The sequence below is a fragment of the Pituophis catenifer genome, unplaced genomic scaffold (assembly GCF_029215685.1).
Source record: "Pituophis catenifer annectens isolate HBS135680 unplaced genomic scaffold, rPitCat1.0.hap2 SCAF_1, whole genome shotgun sequence".
In the NCBI taxonomy this organism is placed as follows: domain Eukaryota; kingdom Metazoa; phylum Chordata; class Lepidosauria; order Squamata; family Colubridae; genus Pituophis; species Pituophis catenifer.
This window is the reverse complement of record NW_027256881.1, coordinates 341,404,969-341,422,094: the sequence shown is the minus strand read 5'-3', so window position 1 is coordinate 341,422,094 and position 17,126 is coordinate 341,404,969.

Here is a 17,126-nt window from a genome sequence, read left to right as displayed (position 1 = left end):
GGGGTGGGTTCTAATTTTTTTTACTACCGGTTCTGTGGGCGTGGCTTATTTTGTGGGTGTGGCTTGGTGGGGTAATGTGACTGGGTGGGCGTGGCCAAGTTTTTTGTTTTTTTTTTACTTTCAAAAGCATTTTTTCTATAACCTTAAGAGGTTGCAGGGAAAAAATGCTTTTAAAAGCCTCTGACAATCAGGCAACTCAGCTGGGATCGTCAGAGGCTTTTAAAGGCATTTTTTTTTCCTACAACCTCTTCGGCTGAAGAGGTTGCAGGAAAAAATGCTTTTAGAAGCCTATGATGATCCCAGCTGAGCCACGCAATTATTAGAAGCTTGTTTTTTTTACTTTTAAAAGCATTTTTTCAGACGAAGAGGTTGTATAAAAAATGCTTTTAAAAGTAAAAAAAAAAAGCCTTTGATGAAGTGGGCGGGGTAAGCAAGCAGCAACCGGGCCGGGACTGATTCGGGGGTGTGGCCAGCCAATGTTATTACCGGTTCTCCGAACTACTACAAATTTGTACTACCGGTTCTTGCGAACCGGTGCGAACCGGGAGCAACCCACCACTGAGATAGTCCTCCAGTCTGCTTCTTGGGGGAGCTTAGGGGGTTCTTGGCTTGTTCCTTGTTTGAATCAGAGAAATTCATTTATACTGATAGTCCTCGACTTACAACCAATTTGTTTAGTGACTGTTTGAAGTTACAAAGGCTCTGGAAAAAAGTGACGGAGGACCCTTTTTCACGCTTACAACCGTTGCAGCATCCACGTGGTCACATGATTGAAATTCAGACACTTGGCAACTGATTCATATTTGTGACGGTTGCATTGTCCTGGGGTTATGTGATCTGCTTCTGCGCCCTTCCGATATGCAAAGTCAATGGAGAACCCAGATTCACTTAACAACCTCCTTCCTCACTTAACAACCGCAGTGATTCACTTAGCAACTGTGGCAAGAAAGGTCGTAAAAGGGGGGGGTCGCAAAATTCACTCCATTGTCTTGCTTAGCAACGGAAACGTTGGGCTCAGCTGTGGTCGTAAGTTGAGGACTACCTGTATTTTAGCTTCCTCGTTCAGCTTCATTCAACTCCTCTCCCACCCACTTGATGAATTTAATGACTACATTTTACATCAACCGTGTTATTTAGATTAGCCTCGCTTTCAAACATCAAAAGAGGTTACGGGAATCGGGTTACAAAGTCTTTAAATAAATCATTAAACCATAATCAAAATTGTCGGGCCAGGTTCATGCATCAGGTTGCGCAACACATACACCCCAAAATCAATCAGCCACGTTAATGCTAACCCGGGTGTGTCATTTTGGATGACTGACAGTTTGCTAGATCTCTAACTCAGAAGTCCCCAACCTTTGGGGCACCAGGGACCGGTTGTTCCTGATCTAGGCTTCCCCAAACCACAAAGCAGACTCCTTGTCCCGACAAAAAACCCTTTTTATTAAGTTACTGTGAGTTCCTCTCATTCACATCCAGCAAAGTCTTTCAAGGGAGAATTTGCAGTCACAGACCTTATCTGGCTTGGAGAGCTGCCAGGCCGATATCTTCAAAACTTGGCAAAGAGTCTTGGAGAGTCACGAACCAATTAAGCGAACTAATTGTCTCCTGCAAACTCCCCTCCCCTTTCGCTCCTCTTTATTCCCTAGGGGAGGGGCCATTCACTGTCCACCTGTGGCTTTACTCCTGAGTCGACCCTTGTTCTTTAGCTGTTCCCTTCTCCTGGCAGCTCTGCGCATGCACACACTGGGAACAGGCTCCAGCTGTTCTTCTGCCCCACTGATGTCCGACTCTGAAGGCAGCTGTCAACTGTCTGATGGCCTTGGCCCCCTCTCTGCCTCTGACGCAGAGCCCTCATCAGAGCCTTCCCCAGACTCTAGGACTGGCCCACGTTCCTCCCCAACCTCCTTACTGTCTGAGTCTGCCACCAGTTCTGCTGGCCACTGGTGGGCCACAACACCGATTCCATTGGAGAGAGGTTTTCCCGTGGACCGAAGGGGCTGTGGTTTGTGTGCTGCCTGCATCCCACGGATGGGGCTTAGTGTTGTGGTCTGCCAGCAGCCTGCAGAGCTGGCAGTGCAGTCGGACGGTGAGGAGGTTAGGGAGGAACATGGGCCAGTCCTGGAGTCTGGGGAAGGCCCAGACGAGGGCTCTGCGTCAGAGGCAGAGATGGGGCCAGGGCCATCTGGGAGTGATGTGCGGACTCTGGAGCCTCCAGAGTCAGACAAAAGAGAGGCAGAGGAACAGGAGGAGCCTGTTCCTTGTGCACGCATGCACAGAGCTGCCAGAAGGCAAGAGCAGCTAAAGCAAAAGGGACATCTCAGGAGTAAGGCCAGGAGATGATTGGCCCCTCCCATAAGGCTTAAAAGAGAAACAAAGACACTTGGGGCCTTTTGCAGGGAAGCAACGTTGCTAACTCTGTTTCCAGTCGGCATCTCTTGTTTGTTTTTGAACTCCGTGGGGCTTTGCCAAGTAAGGCCTTTGGCAGGGTGTCAAAGAAGTTAAAAGGTTGGTGATTATCCCGAAGGACTTCTTCCGAAGGACCTGTTTTGCCACTAATTGGGACTCAGCTGGGAATGAACGTAATTCTCAGCTGTTACAATAAAATAGGTTTGTTTGGGATTAATTGTGTCTTGTAATGACTCAGTAAGCCTAGGTCACAACACTTTGCTTGTTTGCGCAACCCGGTTTCTGGCAGGCTGTGGCCCTGTGCCAATCCGCAGCCTGAGGGTTGAGGACTTCTCTAACTGATCTGGAAAAAAGTGCTGTGGGAACACTTCGTCCTTCATATCTTTCCTTGCTGGGAACAGATATGCCGGTCCTTGATTTGTTCCTCTCTCTGTAATAGAGCATCCACCAAGGTTATGATCTATGCCACCCACAGTCTTTTGTTGAGATGGGCAGCTATAGAAATCAAATAAATAAGATTTACGTGTTTTGGCCATTTTTTAAGGTTCATCCTTGTTCTGAGCGAAGAGGCTTAAAGCTTTGAAGGGCCCTTGAAGCTTGGCACTCTGACAAATCAGCCACCCACAGACAGATTAAAAATAAAAGTCCATCTATATTTATCTATGTGCTACTCCAGGAGAACTCTTGTGTCTGTAACCTTTAACTGGGCGAAACGGTAGAGCGTAAGGCAAAACTTTTTTGCCTAAGGGACCTCAAAATAGGCTAACTTTGAGAACGTTTTCAAAAACTGGGAACCGTGACTCCTGCAGAATTGAAATTTAGCTCGTTTTATAAAAAAATTTATGACATAAGAGATATCACAAACTCTTGTGTCTGTCTGTTTGTAACCTTCAATTGAGTAAAATGCTGCATCATAGGGCATCTACTGTATCTATCTATCTCTATCTAGAGATATCTGTCAGCCCCTCTGGAACCACCTGTGCTTCACCGGGCAAAGTACCCCTCGACAACATCTATCTATCTATCTATCTATCTATCTATCTATCTATCATCTATCTATCTATCTATCTATCTATCTATCTATCTATCTATCTCTATCTAGAAATATCTATCTATCTATCTAGAGATAGATTATATCTATCTATCTATCTATCTATCTATCTATCTATCTATCATCTATCTATCTATTTCCCTCTCCCTCCCTCCCTCCCTCCCTCCCTCTCTCTCTATCTAGAAATGTCTATCTATCTCTATCTACAAAATCTATCTAGAGATAGATTATCTCTCTATCTATCTAGAAATATCTATTTATCTATCTAGAGATAGATTATCTCTCTCTGTATCATCTATCTATCTCTATCTAGAGATATTTATCTAGCTAGATATATCTATCTATCTATCTATCTAGAAATATCTATCTATCTAGAAATATCTATCTGTCTGAGAGATTATATCTAGCTAGCTATCTATATCTAGAGATCTATCTATCTATCTAGAGATATCTCTATCTAGAGATATCTATCTATTTAGAAATATCTATCTAGAGATATCTCTATCTAGAAATATCTATCTATCTATCTATCTAGAAATATTTATCTATCTAGAGATATCTCTATCTAGAGAAATCTATCTATCTATCTAGAAATATCTATCTATCTATCTATCTAGAAATATCTATCTATCTAGAAATATCTATCTGTCTGAGAGATTATATCTAGCTAGCTAGCTATATCTAGAGATCTATCTATCTATCTAGAGATATCTCTATCTAGAGATATCTATCTATTTAGAAATATCTATCTAGAGATATCTCTATCTAGAAATATCTATCCATCTATCTATCTATCTATCTAGAAATATTTATCTATCTATCTATCTAGAGATAGATATCTGTCTATCTAGAGATAGATATAGATAGATAGATAGATAGATAGATAGATAGATAGATAGATAGATAGATAGGGAACGGTTGCAGCAGGGATGGATTCTACTTACCTTTACTACTAGTTCACAACGGGGCTGCGCAGTGCAGAAGCTGTGCAGAAGCTTCCTGATGACGTCAGGGTCGGTGGACGGAGTCTCCCGCCAGTTTTACTACCGGTTCTTACGAACCAGTCTGAACCGGGGGCAACCCATCACTGGGTTGCAGGATTTGGATATTGGCTAGTCTAGAGAAAAGACTACTTAAGACATACTATAAAGCATAGAAGCATACTAAAAAGCAGAGACATCAACCTGCCAACAAAAATGAGTATAGTCAAGGCGATGGTTTTCTCGGTTGCAATGGATGGCTGTGAAAGTTGGACCATAAGGAAGGCTGAGCGCCAAAGAATCGAGGCCTTTGAACTCTGGTGCTGGAGAAGACTCCTGCGAGATCCCTTGGACTGCAAGGCGATCCAACCAGTCAGTCCTAGAGGAGATCAACCCTGACTGCTCTTTAGAAGGCCAGATCCTGAAGATGAAACTCAAATACTTTGGCCACCTAAGGAGAAGGAAGGACTCACTGGAGAAGAGCCTCATGCTGGGAACGACTGAGGGCAAAAGAAGAAGGGGACGGCAGAGAATAACATGGCTGGATGGAATCACCGAAGCAGTCGGCATGAGCTTAAAGGGACTCCAGAGGATGGTGCAGGACAGGAAGGCCTGGAGGAACGTGGTCCATGGGGTCACGATGGGTCGGACATGACTTCGCAACTAACAACAAGAGAAAAGAAGGACTAGGGAGGACATGATAGCAGTATTCCAGTATTTGAGGGGCTGCCACAAAGAAGAGGTCAATTTATTTTCTAAAGAACCGGAAGGCAGGACAAGGAACGATGGGTGGAAACTAATCAAAGAGAGAAGCAACCGGGAATTCAGGAGAAACTTCCTAACGGTGAGGACAATTAACCAGTGGAATGCGTTGCCTTCAGAAACTGTGGGTGCTCCATCACTGGAGGTTTTTAAGAAGAGATTGGACAACTATTTGTCTGAAATGGTACGTGGTTTCCTGCTTGAGGTTGGACTAGAAGACCTCCAAAGTCCCTTCCAACTCTGTTATTCTGAGGCAGATGAAGAACGGTTGCAGAAATTGGATATGTCTAGTCTAGTGAAAAGAAGGGCTAAGGATGACATGATAGCAGTCTTCCAGTATTTGAGGGGCTGCCACAGAGAAGAGGGGGACAATGTATTCTCCAAAGCACCTGAAGAAATAATGAATCAGGGGTGGGTTCTAATTTTTTTTTACTACCGGTTCTGTGGGCATGGCTTATTTTGTGGGTGTGGCTTGGAGGTCATGTGACTAGGTGGGTGTGGCTAGCTGGTCAGAGTCATTTCTGGAAGGTCCTCGCACTTACAACCAGTCCTCGCACTTACGATCTGACTCATTTGTTTGCTTTTAACACTGATCAGCTGTAGGACGGCCCTTTGAAGCCCCGCGGCAAGAGTTTAAACAGTTGTTTTCCTCTAGTCATCAGTTGGGACTCAGGAGGCAGCAATAGATTGGGGGTGGGACCAAATAAAAGGTAAGAATAACGTGGGTGGGGGGTGGGAGGGCAGGGGGAGAGAACCGGTTTGGTGACGTCATATCGTCACTTCTACCAGCTCGGCTGAACCGGACCGAACCGGGAGGAACCCACCACTGCAATGAATGGAAACTAATCAAGGAAACAGCCAACCTAGAATTAAAAAGAAATTTCCTGACACTGAGAACAATTAACCAGCGGAACGACTTGCCTCCAGAAGTTGTGAATGCTCCATCATTGGAGGCTTTTAAAAAAGGACCGGACAGCCACTTGTCTGAAATTGTGTAGCATCTCCTGGTTGAGCAGGGGTTGGACTAGAAGATCTCAAAGGTCCCCTCCAGCTCTATTCTGATTATCCACACATGACTGACAACCACAACTGGGGCCAGAATTTTTGTTGCTAAGCAAGACCGTTGTTCAGCAAGTTGCACCTGATTTTATGACCATTTTTTGGGACGGTTATGCCAAAAACTGCCATTCTTAAGTGAGTCATATGGTCATTAAACAAATCTATGTTCCTCATTGACTTTGCTGGTCAGAAGCCAGCTGGGGAGATTGCAAATGGCGATCTCTGTTGTGCGGAGCTGGCAGCGGAGTCGGACAGTGAGGAGGCTGGGGAGGAACATGGGCCAGTCCTGGAGTCTGGGGAAGGCTCGGACAAGGGTTCTGCATCGGAGGCAGAGAAAGGGCCATCTGGGAGGTACGTGCTGCCTCCGGAGCCTCCAGAGTCGGACCTCAGTGAGGCAGAGAAACAGGGGGAGCCTGTCCCCAGTGCGCGCATGCGCAGAGCGGCCAGAAGACAAGTACAGTTAAGACAAAAGGGACGACTCAGGAGTAAGCCCTGGAGATGATTGGCCCCTCCCATAAGACTTAAAAGAGGAGCGAAGGCATGTGGGCCTTTGCAGGAAGCAACGTTGTTAATTCTGTGCAGTTTAAAGCCTGAAGCTCTGTTTGATTCTGGACTCCGTGTGGCTTTGCCAATTAGATCTTTGGCCGCGTGTCAAGGGAGATAAAGGTGGGTGATTATCAGCCTTATCCCGAAGGACTCTTTTCAACTATTTGGGACTCATCTGTGAATGAACGTAATTCACAGCTGTTGCAATAAAAGAGGTTTTTGGGACTACTCGTGGGTTTTACTGACTCAGGAAGCCTAGGTCAGAACAATCTTATGACCCCGGAAAGTTGCAACCATCATAAAGTACACACCGTTTGCCAAGTGCCCAAGTTATGATTATGTGATCATGGAGTTCCTGCAATGGTTGTTAAATGTGAAAAACAATTGTTAAGGATATTGTTGTTGTGTTACCAACCAGCAGAGTGTAGAGCACAGAGAAACGTTGCTGAGAGCAATGAATAAGAGATGTGCAAACTGGTTTACCAAAAGTTTACTTTATAGTGAAAAAACAATCTCATAGTCTTTAAATCAAATCCAAGTCTTTGCCAGTTAAATCAGTCCAGTGATATAAAATCTTCTTACCACACAAACAGTAGTTGGTTAGAATAACAAAGTCACTCTGGTTCACAAACCACGATGGTAGCAGATCCATCCAACCGATGATAGCACAATGATAGCAACTCCACACACAATGGTAGCTTATCATCAACTGAATACGTTACAGTACCTTTCTTAAATACGTTCACAACTAATTACAGCATGACTCAGCATTACAATGAATCAGCAGTAAAGCCTTAAAGTCACACAATACATATTCATATTAAAGTCACAGAACACATATATTGCCTGGACAACTTGTTAGGCTCAAACCATATCCTAACAACAATCATAAGTCACTTTCTTCAGTGCTGTCACTAAACAAATGGTTGCAAGTCAAGGAATACCTGCAACACAGTATAAAGTGAAATTGGCTTCTCTATTGATTTTGCGGGTCAGAAGGTCACTAAAAGGGATCACACGATGCTGGGAGAGTGGAACGGTCATAAATACGAACCATTTGCCAAGCGTTTGAATTTTGAGCATGTCACCCTGGGGATGCAGCAACGGTCGTAAGTGTGGGCCTTAAGTCACTTTCTCAGTGTAACGTTGTAACTTTTGTAACTTTGAATGCTAAATGTGTAACTTTTGTTCACTCAATGAATTGTTGCAAGTTGAGGATTATCTTTAGCATATTCTTCCATCATTGGCCACCCCAGGTCATCTTCAGCAGTGCAAATCCAGGAATTGGATTAACTCAGAAACTGAGTGCAACGCATGGCATGAAAGGAGATGAGAGAGAGAGAGGGAGGGAGAGAGAGAAAGAATAAGAGAGGGAGAGAGAGAATGAGAGAGGGAGAGGGAGGGAGAATGAGAGAGGAAAAGAAAGAGAATGAAAGAGAGAAAGAAAGAGTGAGATGGAGGGAGAGAGAGAAAGAAAGAAAGGGAGAGATAATGAGAGATGGAGAGAGAATGAGAGAGAGAAAATGAAAGAGAGGGAGAGTGAATGAGAGGGAGAGAGAGAATGAGAGAGGAAAAGAAACAGAGAGAATGAAACAGAAAGAGTGAGATGGAGGGAGAGAGAGAAAGGGAGAGAGATAATGAGAGATGGAGAGAGAGAAAGAGAGAGGGAATGAACGAGAGAGAAAGTGAGAGAGAGTGAAAGAGAAAGAGAGATAGAGAATGAGAGGGAGACAGAGAGAATGAGAGAGAGAATGAAACAGAGAGAGAATGAGAGGGAGAGAGAGAATGAGAGGGAGAGAGAGAATGAGAGGGAGAGAGAGAATGAAAGAGAGAGAGGGAGAGTGAATGAGAGAGGAAAAGAAACAGAGAGAATGAAAGAAAGAGGGAGATGGAGGGAGAGAGAAAGGGAGAGAGAGAGAATGAAAGAGAAAGAGAGAGTGAGAAAGAGAGAGAGAAATGAGAGAGGAAAAGAAACAGAGAGAGAATGAAAGAGAGAGAGAATGAGAGGGAGAGAGAATGAGAGAGAGAATGAGAGAGAGGGAGAGTGAATGAGAGAGGGAGAGAGTGAATGAGAGAGGAAAAGAAACAGAGAGAAGGAAAGAAAGAGTGAGATGGAGGGAGAGAGAAAGAGAGAGAGAATGAAAGAGAGAGAGAAAGAGTGAGAGAGAAAGAGAGAGAGAATGAGAGAGGAAAAGAAACAGAAGGGAATGAAAGAGAGAGAGAATGAGAGGGAGAGAGAATGAGAGAGAGAATGAGAGAGAGGGAGAGTGAATGAGAGAGGGAGAGAGTGAATGAGAGAGGAAAAGAAACAGAGAGAATGAAAGAAAGAGTGAGATGGAGGGAGAGAGAAAGAGAGAGAAAATGAAAGAGAGAGAAAGAGTGAGAGAGAAAGAGAGAGAGAGAATGAGAGAGGAAAAGAAACAGAGAGAGAATGAAAGAGAGAGAGAATGAGAGGGAGAGAGAATGAGAGAGAGAATGAGAGAGGGAGATTGAATGAGAGAGGGAGAGAGAGAACGAGAGGAAAAGAAACAGAGAGAATGAAAGAAAGAGTGAGATGGAGGGAGAGAGAAAGAGAGAGAGAATGAGAGAGGAAAAGAAACAGAGAGAGAGAGAGAGAGAGAGAGAGAGAGGGAGGGAGGGAGCAGGAGGGAGGAAGAGGAATCAATGTACAACAGGAGTCCCCCAGGGTGGGTGCAAAGAAACCCAGCTGATTGCTCCCTTTTTATTTCCCCTCGTCTTGACAGCTCCAGACGCAAGGGGCTCCTCTCAGAGGCGACAGGCCAAACCCGGCTGCTCTTGGCTTGCTCTGAACTCCAGACGCTGTTTTTCTTTAATCACTGTTTTTGCGGAGCACTTTCTTTTCTCCCAGCTGCTTAATTTGCCTTCAAGCAACATTAATATAGATAAATAATGTGGCAGTGCTAGAAATCGCAGCTTTGAAGAGCTGGTTTTAGTCTGGCTCCGCCACCAGCTGACTTTCCTTCTGTAATCTTAGCCTTCTTTTCTTTTCTTTTCTTTTCTTTTCTTTTCTTTTCTTTTCTTTTCTTTCCTTTCCTTTCCTTTCCTTTCCTTTCCTTTCCTTTCCTTTCCTTTCCTTTCCTTTCCTTTTCTTTGCCTAACTTCATTGTCTGTTTTTGCAAGAGGGGAAAATTCTCCTGCCAGGATTTGGGGTGAGTTTTGTAAAGAGATTTGCTGCAAGAGGCAGGGAGAGAGCAAATCTTTTCTCTCCAGGTGTTGTTTGCGAAAGGTGAGCTGTGACACCGTGGAGCTGGGCAGCCTTAATGTTTAATAAAAAAAATAATAACACAATATGAATAAATAAAAAGAGTAAATGTTGAGAAGGAAAAGGATGGGAGGAAAAGGAGAAGAAGGAGGAGGAGGATGGGAGGAAAAGGAGGAGAAAGATGAGAAGAAGAAGAATGGAAGGGAAATGAGAAGGAGAAGAAGAAGAGGAAGAAGAAGAATGGAAGGGAAAGGAGAAGGAGGAGGAGGAGGAGGAGGAGGAGGAGGAGGAGGAGGAGGAGGAGGAGGAGGAGGAGAAGAAGAAGAAGAAGAAGAAGAAGAAGAAGAAGAAGAAGAAGAAGAAGAAGAAGAAGAAGAAGAAGAAGAAGAAGAAGAAGAAGAAAGGGAAGGGAGAAGGAGAGGAGAAGGAGAAGAATGGAAGGGAAGAGAAGGAGAAGAATGGAAGGGAAAGGAGAAGGAGGAGGAGGAGGAGGAGAATGGAAGGAGAAGGAAAGGAGATGGAAAAGGATGGAAGGGGAAGGGGAGGAGGAAGAAGAAGGAGAAAAGAAGAAGAAGGAGAAGGAGAAGAGAAGGAAAAGGATGGAAGGGGAAGAGGAGGAGGAAGAAGAAGAAGAAAAGGAGAAGGAGAAGGAGAAGGAGAAGGAGAAGGAGAAGGAGAAGGAGAAGGAGAAGGAAAAGGAAAAGGAAAAGGAAAAGGTTGACTCAGCCTTCCATCTTTCTAAGGTAGGTAAAATGAGGACCCGGATTGTGGGGGCAATAAGCTGACTTTGTATAAATATACAAAAAGTATGAAGGCTATTGCTTAACGCATTGTAAGCCGCCCTGAGTCTCCAGAAAAGGGCAGCATATAAATCAAATTAAAAAAAAAAAGGAGAAGGAGAAGGATGGGAGGGAAAGAAGAAGGTGAATACACGCAGCAAGCCAAATATCCTTGGCTATGTCCCATTAACATAGGCAGGCCTACTACTGTGGAAGTTTTATAGCACAGGGAATAACCTTATCTCAAAGGAGGAGGAGGAGAAGAAAGAGAAGGAAGATGGGAGGAAGAGGAGAGGAAGAAGAGAAGGAGAAGAAGAGGAAGAGGGGAAGAGGAGGGAAGAGGTAGAGGAGAAGAAAGGAGTGCCAATATTTTAATTTTATTTTCTCCTATTTCTTAGCTGAACATCCTTTGATATCCTTCCTTTCCTCCAATGTCACAAATTGCCCCTTTTAACCATTCCAATTGGATCCTTTCAAAAACTCCCTCCGATGCATTTCTCTGAAAGGGAGGAGCCTGCTTGCCTTCCCTGGACACATTTTCTCACCCCTTACCCAACACGCTAACCTCTCAATAATGCATTGCTCTTGCTGGTCTCAGTATGATCCTTCTTCTTGCTTGCTTGATTGACGGATGCATACAAATAAGAGGCGGGGCTTGGATCATGTGATTTGCAGCCCTCACTTACACTGTTTGAAGACCCCTCCCTGCCGACACCTCTTCTTTATGCAAATTTTAGGAGACATTAGTTGATATATTCACAAGCCCTTTTCGCTTCTTTCTTTTCTCACCAAATCGTCTTTTCCAACTAACAGATGCATCCAATGGTGAGCTGCAGCTCATGAAAGCTTCTGCCATTTAATTTAATTTAATTTAATTTAATTTAATTTAATTTAATTTAATTTAATTTAATTTAATTTAATTTAATTTAATAATTTCTGATTACAGGTAGTAATCATAACTATGAGAATAAAAATCGTAACTTTGAGAATAGATCAAAAGTCATCTTTATAACTTTGGGTCATCACTTTGGGTCATAACTTTGATCCATAGTTAAACAAATAGTCATAAGTCGAGGACTACCTGTACGATGGGTCAAAGTTATGACCCAAAGTTACGACAAAGTTATGATCCAAAGTTACATTACCTGTACGGGTAGTCCTTGACTTACAACAGTTTGTTCAAAGTTACAACAACACTGGAAAAAGTGACTTGGGACCGTTTTTCACACTTACGACCGTCGTAGCATCCCCAGGGTCACGAGATCAAAATTCAGACACTTGGCAACTGATTCACCTTTACGACGGTTGCTGCATCCCTGGGGGTCATGCGATCACCTTTTGCGACCTTCTGACCAAAAAAAATCTGGATTCCATGGGGAATCCAGATTCACTTAACAACCGTGTTACTAACTGAACAACTGCAGTGGAAATTCACTTAACAACCATGGCAAGAAAGCTCGTAAAATGAGACAAAACTCACTTAACAACTGTCTCGCTTAGCAAGAGAAATTTTGGGCTCCGTTGTGGTCGTAAGTCGAGGACTACCTGCCGTCAGGAAAGGGGCTGGCACATTCATTCTGAATTTTTTTTGCCAGCGTAAATTCACCCCGTTGTCCACCTACAATTGCTTCCTCTCCTTCCCCCCAAAAAAATATCTGGAGAGATTTGTCTCTGCCATGTCTCTGGTTTTCTATCTTGCTGATTTTTTATCTGCAGTCCTTTCGAGGGGCTGCATGAAATTAGAGAGCCATCAAACTGGGCTGCGTTAAGAAGCGACGAGAGTAAAAATTGAGAAGGAGATGCCAATAGAATTGGTGTCAGCCCTGGAGCAGTGGTGTTATTCAGCCGGTTCTGTCCGAACCGGAAGCTGTGACTGCGAGAGGCTCCGCCCACCCGCCCGGATGTAATGCGCGACTACTGCACATACGCAGAAGGCCATGCACATGCGCAGAGGTGGCACATACGATCACATTTGTGAACTGGTAGGGAAGGTAGGTGAATCCCACCTCTGTCCTGGCGGCCATCTTTTTCTTTGGATCTTCAGGGCTGCCACATTTAGTGCTGTGGGAAACCGAGAGGGGGGATTGCATGGAGTTTGGGAGATATCTAGCCATAATAACATTCTTTTCTCAGAGAGTCAAGGACATCTTGCCCTGCACCTGGAGTCAGATGACTGGGAGGCATCTCCAGTTGGGACGGTGCTTCGATTGGGCCACGTGATGGAGATGTGGGTGCAGGGGAAGGGACTTGGACTTTCCTTTGGGTGGGGAAAACCTGGAAGCTTTCAGATTCGGGTTTTCCCAGATGTGCCAATATGGCATCTCTAATAAAATGGAACTTTGAGGAACTTCAAGCCTCGGAGACTTCCTTCGTTGGGGGTGTTACTTGGAAATCTGACATTTGGATTATACTTTGCCACCAAGGAAAACACAGAATTTGGGGAGGGGAGGGGAGGGAAGCAGTCAGGCTAGAGGTGTTCCAATGAGGGGGATGCCAGGAAAAGAGAGAGGGAGGGAGAGAGGGAGGGAGAGACAGAGAGAAATGACAAAGAGAGGGGAAAGGAAACAGAGAGAGAGAGAATGAGAGAGGAAAAGAAAGAGACAGAGGGGGGTGGAAAGAAAGGGGGAGAGAGAGGAAAAGAAAGAGGGAGAACGGAAGGGAAGGGAAGGGAGGAGAGGAGAGGAGAGGAGAGGAGGGGCGGGGCGGGGCAAGCCAGGGGTGGCATTTGGAGGTTTGCTGAACCCCAGCGATCCTTGGCTAGAGGATCGCCCGAACCCTACAGCTCTATTTTGATTGATTGGTTGACTACATCCCATGGCAATGAATTCCACAGGTCGATTAAGTGCTTTTCAGGTAGTCCTCGACTTTAAAAAGTTAAGTTCACTTCTCCTTGTTGCGTAATTTCAAGGATCAGACTCAATAAATGATTCAAGAATGAATTATTCAAACATTAACACTATTTATTTACAGTAGGCATTCTATATTCTCTGAGTGATTGTAGATAGAAGCAAGGAGGAGGTCCATACAACTCCTTTTATATTAACAAGGTGGAGTAAAGGATGGGAGTGGTTACATATGAATATATTAAGAGAGGAAGAATAAATTAACCCCTAATACCCCGTGTATATACAATTCCCCTATTAGAGAATAAGGCATTTACTTGTGACAAATCCCCCTCTAAATGCCGATTCGTTATACAACAATAATTACATTCAGATTCAGAACAATACAAAACTTGCAATTTAGAAGTTAAATATTTGTGTTGTTTAGATGGCAAAGGCTTAGTCAATATGTCAGCTATTTGTTCTGATGTTTCGCAGTGAACTGCTTTAATAAATCCATCTTGAGATAATTGTCTCACGTGCTTGAATTTTATATCTATATGTCTGGATCTTTGGCCAATAGCATCAGATCTAGATATCTCAATAGCAGCTTTGTTATCTTCATGTATGATAAATGGCAATGAAGGATTTTTCCAAATATTTGATAACAAATCATTAAACCATACAAGATTGTTGGAGGCTTTAGACAAACAAACATATTCTGCCTCGGTTGTTGATGTAGCTACTAAATCCTGTTTTCCAGTATACCAGTAAACTGGACAGTCGTTAAGAAAAATATATATAACCTGATGTGCTTTTTCTACATATGGTATCACCTGCCCAATCCGCATCAGCGTAACAAGTGAGGACGGGCTCTTTGACATTATTAGGTTCCAGTAGTAAACAGAAGTCTAAGCTGTGCTTTAAGTACCTTAATATTCTTTTAACAGCTTCCCAATGGTACATTAAGGGTTTGCTAACGTACCTGGATAACAGATTGAGGGGCAAAGCAATATCAGGTCTAGTCCAATTAGAAATATACAAAAGGGAACCAATAACTGATCTGTAAAGTGTATTATCCTTAAATTCAGGGGATGATTCATCTATGTTCCTTAAGAAATCTGTTTGCATAGGGGTGTCACAAGACTTAGCATCATTCAAATTGCACTTGTTTAGAAGCTCTATAATTTTATCTTTCTGAGAAAGTTTGAATCCTTTTTTGGTTTTACTGATTTGAACTCCAAGATATTTATTAACCTTCCCCAATGATTTTAAAGAAAAATGTTCATTTAGTTTTGTTACAAATGTATCTCTTTTTTCTTTATGTTTACCGATATACAAAATATCATCCACATAAATTAACACAAATTCTAAGGAATCACCCTCTTTTTTGACAAAGAAACAGTTGTCTGCAGTGGTGGCATTGAAATTCATGGTTTTGAGTACTTTGACTAAACATTCATACCAACGTTTGCCAGATTGCTTCAATCCGTACAAACTTTTATTCAATAACCAAGTTTCATTTTTGTTTGTGTATTGACTATGAGGTGCCCTTACATATATCTCTTTATCAAGTTTTGCGTGTAGGTACGCAGTCTGTATGTCATATTGAAATACATCAAGGTTAAGTGCAGATGCTATAACTAAAGCTGTCTTGACACTCTCAGTCCTTACTGTGGGAGAGTACGTGTCTGTGTAATCCTCAGGATATTTTTGAGCATAACCTTGTGCAACTAATCTAGCTTTGTATAATGTGTTGCCTTCTTCCAGATTTTTAATTTTGTATATCCACCTGGTGCCTATAATAGTTTTATCCTTAGGTGCAGGGGTAGGTGTGAATACATTTAATTCTTGTAGACTGTCCATCTCCTTAGCCATGGCTGATTCCCATCTTTTTCTTTCTTCAGTGGGGAGCTTTAATACTTCCTTGTATGTGTTTGGCGTTGATGCTTCACTATCCATGTACATTACGTAATCTTTGTATTTGCTTGGCACCTGATTTCTGTTACATCTGATTGTTTTTTCTAGTTTGCTATCGTTATCGTGTAGGTATCTTGCCTCTTTTTTAGTTAATGAATCTGTCTTTATTCTATGTTGACTATTTGTCCATGTTTTATTTTTGTTTCTATGTGTGTTGTGATTGTGTTCTTCTCTACCTATTTTATCTTTATGCTCAGTGTCTAAATTTGTGGTTGGGAATATTTCATTAAGATGTATTTTAGACCAATTGGCCTGTTCATGAAATACAGCTGTTCTAGAAATTATAAATTTGTTGTTATTATCAATAAATCTGTACCCTTTTGTGCCTGTTTCATATCCCATGAATCTAAGTCTTCTGGATACGTTTTCCCCTTTACGCCTCAATTGTTTTGGTATGTGTACATCCGCTGTGACTCCAAATATGTGCATGTGTGTTATTTTGGGTTTTCTATTGTACATTAATTCGTATGGTGTCTTGTTTATAATGCTGGACCAAGTTCTATTTTGTGTATAATTGGAGTATTGTAATGCTTCTGACCAGAATTGTTTTCCTAAGCCAGCATCTTCTAATGTGCTTCTAATCATGGTTTGTAGTGTCGAGTTCTTTCTCTCTACTACTCCATTTTGGAATGCAGAGAAAGGGCTAGACGTGAAATGTAGCATCCCTTTGTCTTTTAGCCATTGGGAGAATTCTTTTGACATGAATTCAGATCCCCTATCTGTCATGATTTGTTTTATTTTAATATTATGTTGTGTTTCTACACGTTTGTAAAACTCTTTAAATTTTTGAAATGTTTCATCTTTGTGTTTTAAAGTGTAGACAAATCCATAACGACTATAGTCATCTACAATAGTCAGAAAGTATCTTTTTCTATATGTGATTGATGGTGTTAATGGACCAACCAGATCCATATGTACCAAATCAAAAATTTGATTAGTTGATCTTGTTGCCTTTCTTGGTTTGGGACTAGTTTTGAGTTTTGTGGATTTACATACTGAGCATTCCAAATAGTTTTTACAATTTTTTATTTTAACACCTTCAGCATGTTCAATCATTTTTTGTACTACAGGAAAACTAGCATGTCCTAATTTCCTATGTAAAATATGCGCACATTCATCGTGGATTGGTTTTCCAATTGTAGGTTTTTTGTTATTGGATGTGTCATTAATAGATGTGTCTTTGTGGCTATGAATTGTTTCATGTTCCTCATTATCACTATTGCTATTGTCTTCATTTTCTATGTTATTGTCATCTTCCATGTTAGAATCAATATTGTGTAACCATTTTTCTTTTATAACCAAATATGGTAGACCTCCTTTGACAATCACACTACCCAAGCTTGTTTTGTCTTTCTCTAATGTTGCTTTTCCTTTTGAGAATACTATATTTATGTCAGAATCTCTACTTAGTTTTATTGCACTAAGTATGTTATGAGGTATTTCTGGTATTAGTAATACCCCCTCTATTTTTCCTAGACCGGGTAAGTTTACATTTCCTCTACCAATAACTTGGAC